The 7,828-nt window shown below is 35.4% G+C and overlaps 1 non-coding gene across 1 annotated transcript; it reads left to right on the top strand.

Moving 5' to 3' along the window:
- Nucleotides 1-531: 531 nt before the first annotated feature.
- LOC148210847 (small nucleolar RNA R71) lies at nucleotides 532-638 on the top strand. The gene has a single exon (XR_015792040.1). It is a non-coding gene; the product is annotated as a small nucleolar RNA R71 (small nucleolar RNA).
- The last annotated feature ends 7,190 nt before the right edge of the window (nucleotides 639-7,828 follow it).

Raw genomic sequence — 7,828 nt, 5'->3', positions numbered from 1 at the left:
TACGCACTGCTACTTTGCTACTCCTTCGTTACTCCAAAAGAAGTTTGGATGGTGCCTCCAACTAGGGTTGTAAGTGTTTGAATACGGATTGAAGTTCCGCTGGGCATCTTGACCTACATAGAAAATAGATGCTGGATTAGCTGGACAGTTATCATACAAATGGTTATCACCACAATAAACACAAGATAAATCTGAAATTTGTAAAAGATGAGAGTGTTCAAGAATCGCCGTTGAAGTGGCGGTTTTGGTTTCCTTATTCATTGTCAGCTGTTTTAACAATGGTTCATAACCGCCATTTGGGCTTGGATTGAGGCTACTGTGTCCAACTCAAAGATTCCGGATGATACTTGCTTCTTTAGCAATGACCTTCCCATTTCTCTTTGGTCATTAATGTCTGTCATCTTGTTCAAGATATCAACTATCTCATTAATTGACTTTTCTAAATATGAGCCACTGGCTGCGGTGTTCAGTATCATTCTCGATGAACGATCCAATACTCTATAGAATTGTTCAATCTGCACACGTACGGGCAATCCATGGCTTGGGCATATTCTGAGTAACTCCTTGAAGCGCTCCCAGACTTCTTGTACTGTTTCATTTCCCTTTTGTCGAAAAGACACAATGTCTTCTCAAAGATCTACGTTCCTGGTCGAAGTATGGTACTTTGCCAAAAATTTCTCCGTCAGTTCTACCCGCGTCGTGATAGAATTTTGTTCTAACGCGTTTAGCCAAGTCCATGCACCATTTCTAAGAGGAAAAAAAAACATTTTTAGTCTTAGTGCATCTTTAGAGATTCCAGGAAGTTAAAATGCATTAGCTATTTCAATAAAAGATTTAAGATGAGAGTAAGGATCTTCATTAGTCAATCCTCAGAACTGGCCCACCGTCTACAACATCTGGAACATGACTGTCTTAAGCTTGAACTGTGCGGCTTGGGGTAAAGGATTACATATCCCTGAATTTAGGTTGTGGAACGCTTGAGTGACATAGTTCCGCATGGCTACATCTCGGTTATCTGCTAGAAGGATCAGATTAGGAACTTCTCTAGCTCGATTTGTTGCTCCTTCCACCTGTCATATCTCCGTTCACAGGTGGATTTTATGGAGGTGGAGGATCTTGTGGATTTTGATTCATCTCGAAGGTCTCTTCTTTAACTTCTACTTCTTCAACTTCTTTTCTCAACATCTGCTCACGCCTTATCCTTTTAAGGGTTCTTTCAATCTCTAGATCAAAAGTCAACCAACCAAACCCTATGCTCATACACAACTCCCTTAAAGGTTAGATATAACAATTAATTCCAATGATAGAGGTATGCAATAATCACACATGAAACAATTCACTTGAAAAGAATATGATTTTGAAAAATAAGTCCTCCGCAACAGCGCCAAAAACTTGTTGGGACGTTCTCTACCTTTAAAAAGATTAGAGACTCGTGCAAGCGCACACGGTCACAAGTAATTCTCTGAAGTAATCCAAGGTCGAATCCTCAGGGACTTGTTGCTTTTCAAAATCAAGTAATGCCGTGAAATTATTCAAATATGCAATTGTGATTTAGTAAGAAAAATGTGATGAAATGTTGTTGTTTGGGGTTTTAACTAACAAGCAATTTAATCAAACTCAACCTCTTTGCTCATTACCTTAGTTTTGATACAAAACATGGAAAACACACTTTGTTGGGAAAATGCACTAGGGGCAATTCTAGCTTTTCTTCGGAAACTGAGTTCTACTCTTTCACTACCTCTTTTGGTTGCTGCAGAGGCTAGGGTAACCTACAATCACATGTCTATGTGTGATTACAATCTTAGAGAATAATTATCAACTCATTTGCTTTATGGGTCAGAAGGCCTATGTCTAGGACCATGTTTTATGAGCTTATGTCTAAGTCACATCTCATATTGGTTTCCTATTATTTTACCTAACTCACCCTTCTCAGGGTTGGGCTTTAGTGTATAAATCAAGTTCCCACTGGCCAAATGGAAAAATACGTAAAGAGAAATTTTTAAAAGCCAACCCAAAAAAGTGTTCGGTGTAATTCTGGGCAAATCCCGAGCATGTTGAAAATCAACTCATTTTGACTAAGGCATTCCACAAAGAGGTTGATAACTAATTTAGAACATTTTTAAAGGAAAGAAAATGCACAAAAACATAAATGAAGTATTTTCCATTAAATTAAAACGAATAAATGAGTTATACAATGAGTTCTAACTTGACCCTATTCTCTCTCGACTGTGAGAGGAGTGTAAACTCGCTAAAGAACTTAAGAAGAACAAAATAATCGAAGAACAAAAGGTAGAACTTGTATTAAAAGTAATACGGTAAGCAAAAGTATGAAAATACAAAGACATAACAACTAAAACTTGAATCGAAAGCCTAAGAACGAGTTCTACAATGAATGAGAAAGTAAATGAAGCTGAAAACGAGCTTGGAATGGATGATTTGCTGTTGGAGGGATGACTTTCCTATATAGGCCCTTGTAGTTGTTGAACTTCCCACCTTTTTAGGTGGAAATGAGTTGAGATACACTAATCACTCCCATTTGACTTAGACTCACGGATATAACTTTGATTCAAACACATAAGAAACGTCCTCCTTGCCCTTCATTAATCAAAACGCACGTTTTGGCAAATTGGACTCCAAAGTTATGCGAGGCGCAATTCCTGCAAACAGAAAACTATTATTTTCATCCAACTTTGATCGCATTTTTCTCATATTTTTCCTAAAGTACTATAATTTGACTTTTATGCATAAATGTTCTATGCATGTTCTACTTTAAGAATATGTAATTCTTTTTTGCAAATAATGATGGGAAAGAGGTCAAACAAACCTACCAACACATGTTTCTGCAGTAAAAAACTCCTTTCACTTGGTAGGTGTTACATCTTGCATCCCCTTAACAAAACCCTTAAGCTCGTCTCTAATTATTTTCCATCTTCTTTCTTCTACAGCCCCAACAAATTCTCCCTCCAGTTTCTGCCACAAACCCAAAAATAAAAGCTACCTTCTCTGTAAAATGAATTATTAAGGCAAAAAATCAATTTCTTTAAGTTTTCTAACCGGATTTTTGAATAAATAAAATGATTGAAGAACAAACCCACAACTAAGTTCCAATTTCAATTAATTCCAAATTTCTTTTCACAAACTCCATAATCTCAAACATAACTACTTACCAATTTCACTTCTTCCTCAAAAGATCTCAAAACTAACCCAAGACAAACTTGAATCTCTCTCCTCTGTTTTTTTTTTCTTCTTCTCCGTTCTCTTATTCTTTTTCTTCGTTTTGTTTCTAGCCTTCTCTTTATTTGTCTTTTCTTTTTTTATCTTTCCTTTCCTTTAAAGCCATCTGTTTGACACCATAACACATGTCCAAGGCTTCCCAAATCAAATTGCTTTTCTTTGTTTTTTCCTCGTTCGTTTACTTAAATTACCATTATGCCCTTTAAACCCTTAGCTCCAAAATAACAAAGTTCTTTTTTTTCTTTTTTTTTCTTTTTTCTTTTTAGAAATCAAATGACGGACGAGTCCTTACCGATAAGCAATGAACAAAAAAAGTATTGAAAAGTAATAAGACATTGACAATGTATGATGACAACATTCGCTCTAATTTTGCTTTAACTCAAATAATGGATTTGACTTCAAATGCATAATATAATAATGTACATGCATGTTAAAGCTAGATGGATGCAACATGTATGCATGGAATTAATATTTCACAATTTAACTATGATATGAAAATGAATTTTTTCTGAAGATTTTTCTAATCATTTTCATGAAAAAATGATGCAAGTGATGTAAATGCATGATTTTTCATAAATGAGCTACACATGAATGTCCATTCGGCTTAGAATATTAAGCCCATTTGTGCTAGTGAAAAAATATTGTGATTATAAATTTGGCTTGATACAATAATAAAACATGTAACGTCTTTTTAAACTTCTTGGAGTAAATGTTAGATCCTGACATGCATCATCTAATTTATTATACATATGCAAGCTAAATAACTACTCATGAGCATGATAACTACTTTTAAGAAAAGCTATACTGACAAACATTTTGTTGACAGGTAAATATCACGTTGACACTTTATTTTTCTAGAAAATATTTTAACAATGTATACAGAACAAACGATTTCTTCTGCATTTTAATTCGCTGAAATATCATGTATAAAATATAATTTCAACAAATTTTATTAATGAGTAATGCAAAAGCAGAAATGTTTTATGATAATGATAATTCATGCACCATAAGCTTTTTATGACTGAATCAATGAATTTGAGTTACTTGTTTCTATTGGTATTAACGACAATGCACATGTATGTTAAGGTTAAATAGTCTATGTTACACCTCGACCTTTCGAGTCATTTTTATCTTAAGATTAAAATTGGGCCTTTGGATTTTTCCCCTAAGATGGTAATTAAATTCTTGGATTTCGAAGTTGGAGTTCTAATTTTGGGTAAATTAAAATTTAAATTCATTTTCATTGGACTAAGTTAAATTTAGTTTTCGAATTTTTGAAGAGATTATAATTAAATCTTATTCCAAGAATTTGGAAATTTAATTTCCCTTTTGGATTTTATTATTGGGTTCCAAGCAAAAGTTAACTTTTTGATCTATTTTCCCAAATTCTTTTGAAGTGAGTTTTATTTTGAAAAAGAATTAAGAAAAATTTGTACTCTTTTATAACAGCTTAGCCCATTCTTCTTTGTTTCCAGCTACGGCAGCAAAGCATCACGATTCACAGCACATGACTTCCTTCCACGAATTCTGGCAGTTTGCAGCAGTGGACAGTGACGCGATTAACACCCCCACAGCGAACGATCCTTCAAACAATAGACTAGACTCGACGTCCATCGCCAGGGGCCCGAGCACGGACCGCTAACAACAGCTGTAGCGTGGCCATGGACAGCGGCGTTTCTCTTCAAACAACACCCGTAGTAGTCCGGCAGACATTCTCTACTGAGGCACAACTACATCTGCTCTAAAATCTGACGCCCTCTACTACCGATGACACACTCTGCAACAACCCGTGACGTTCCGATGACGACCTCTGGTTGTGTGTATTCCAACGACCACAAACAGCTCCGATTTATGGCGTATTCTTCATTTCGATGCTTCAAAAAAAGTTCAAACAACATGCTTAGCAATCATCATGTTTTACATAATAAGAATATAAACATATTTATGTTGGGTGTGTTGCCCTAAACTCGTAGTTTGTATTTTGTAAAAACAAATGTCTATTTAATAAAGTTTTCTTCAATAAATTTGTTGTTGAATCATAGCTTTGCATTGTCCAAAATCCAATAAACTAAACATCCAAGGTTATTTTTGATGTAATCAGGACAGTATATATACTGGGTATATAGTTGATATACGGGGTATATATTTGATATACCCCTGATATATGAATGGATAATGTCCCGTGAATAACCTAAAGGGTCTATAGTATATGGATAAGGTTGGGTACCTTATCCTGGCAACACTATGGATACGGCCCACTCTGTAAAGGTTACAGACGACTCGATCCAGGTCGTTCGTGTGGAGACATGCGAGTGGGGGTATCCTATACAATGAGTTTGTATAAGACCGGACCGCGAAATAGGCAATCTTTAGGTATAACGCCGTTAACTAATACATTGTCATTTCTTAGGATGACCAGGCAACTCATTCTCAATCCTGAGTGAGTTATGGACTCCTGCCCGTGAGGGCTCGTCCTTTGATCTGTATGGGTGAGAGTGGCCCCAGTCGCCGACTCAACATTCCTACCATTTTGGGGACGAGACCGAGTGGGGAGCTGGGAACATAACTTCACAAGATGAAATTCACTCCTCCCGACTTTAGGGGAGTAGATGAGTGTTCCCTTAAATGCTGACTCTGGGACTTGAACAAGGGGCCCCACCCTCTCATTGGCCGAGAGGGACTTCCGATTATTGGTTGGACCATAACCTGGTTGTTCATTAGAGGAGCAGTGGTGTTTAAGGAGTAAGATGTAACTCAAGGGTAAAACGGTAATTTGACCCAACTTGAGTTACGAACACTCGTGAAGGATTGACTCGTCATTAATGGTCGTATATCCATGGATACGAAAACATTATGCAGTGAGAAGAGTGCAACTACGGGTCTTTAGTGGAATGACCCGTAGTTAACGAATCTAGATTAACTCGGTCAATGAGTTTGACCGATTAATCTTGCATCGTTGGAGCTTCGGATCTGTAGGTCCATTAGGTCCCCTTGCTAGCTCATAACGGGTAAAACGAGGATCAAGTTTTTGGAAGAATTTGAATTGTTCAAATTACTTAAGGGATTATATGTATATTGATACATTATAATATATAGTTAATTGTGAATTAAAACTATATATTATGAGAGATATTATTTGAATGAGATTCAAATAAAATTAGTATGAATGAGATTCATATTAAAACTATAGGTTAAAAATAATGTGCATAAGATGTACATTAAAACTATAGGTTAAAAATAATGTGCATAAGATGTACATTAAAACTATAGGTTATACGAGAGAAATGTTTTAGAATATGATTCTAATTTTATAATAAATAATTAAGGGTTAACTATTTATGTATATATATATTTATTAATTATTAATTGGATTAATAATTAATTATATTAATTAATTTGATTAATTATATATATATATATATATTAATTTATATATATATATATTATTATATATATTTTTTAATTATTATTATATTATATATATATATATATATTAATATTATTATTAATATTAACTCCCCTGCAAGATTGTAGGGGAGTGGGAGGTGTTGTGACGTGGGGAGTTACCCCACGTCACCCTTCTTCTTCTTTTCCAACGAGAAGAAAGTGTGGTTACAGAACAGAACTATACCAAGGAAAAATACCCACCAATTCTCTCAAGGGTTCTCTCAAGCTCTCCCTCTCGTTCCAAATGATTGCTCCCACCAGCACGATTCCAAGACCCAAGAGGATAGCGAGGAAGACACAGTAGTGGTGTTCGAGGGAAACTCGTTGAAGAAACGTTCTTCAAAGGTATTGAATTTCCTCTGTATTTTCCCTCTGTAAAATTTGATTTTGTATCCCGAAAAATAGCAACGAAAGTCCGCTTCCACTCCAGGATTCACATCCCTTCAAACATGTGTCGATAGGCCTAGTTGACCATGATTTTGACCCCTTTCCCATCATTATTTGCCATAAAAGATCACATATTTTAAAAGTAGAACATGCATAAAACATTTCTACATAAAAGTCAAACTATGTTACTTTATGAAAAAATATGAGAAAAATGTGGTTAAAGTCAGAAGAAAATAACACTTTTCTGTTTTGTAGGAATTGCGCCTGACGCAAATTTGGACATCAACTTTGGCAAAACGTGTGTTTTCATTAATGAGGAGCAATGAGGATATTTCCTATGTGTTTGAATCAAGTTATAACCGTGAGTCTAAGTCAAATGGGAGTGGTTAGGTGTATCTCAACTCATTTCCACCAAAAAAAAAGGTGGGAAGTTCAACAACTCCAAAGGCCTATATAAGAAAGTCATCCCTCCAGCAGCAAATCATCTCTTCCAAGCTCGTTTTTAGCTTCATTTACTTTCTCCTTCGTTGTAGAACTCGTTCGTAGACTTTTGATTCAAGTTTTAGTTGTTATTTCTTTGTATTTTCATAGTTTTTCTTACCGTATTGCTTTTAATTCTAGTTCTATCTTTTGTTCTGCATTTATTTTGTTCTTCTTAAGTTCTTTAGTGAGTTTACACTCCCCTCACACTCGAGAGAGAAGAGGCTCAAGCTAGAACACATTGTACGCTCGTTTATTCATTTTAATTCAATGAAAAATA

Source organism: Momordica charantia (genome assembly GCF_013281855.1).
Source record: "Momordica charantia cultivar OHB3-1 chromosome 6 unlocalized genomic scaffold, Mcharantia_2.0 BLBB01000006.1, whole genome shotgun sequence".
Taxonomy (NCBI): Eukaryota; Viridiplantae; Streptophyta; class Magnoliopsida; order Cucurbitales; family Cucurbitaceae; genus Momordica; species Momordica charantia.
The sequence above is the reverse complement of the archived record's forward strand: the minus strand, read 5'-3'. Positions and strand labels throughout refer to the sequence as shown.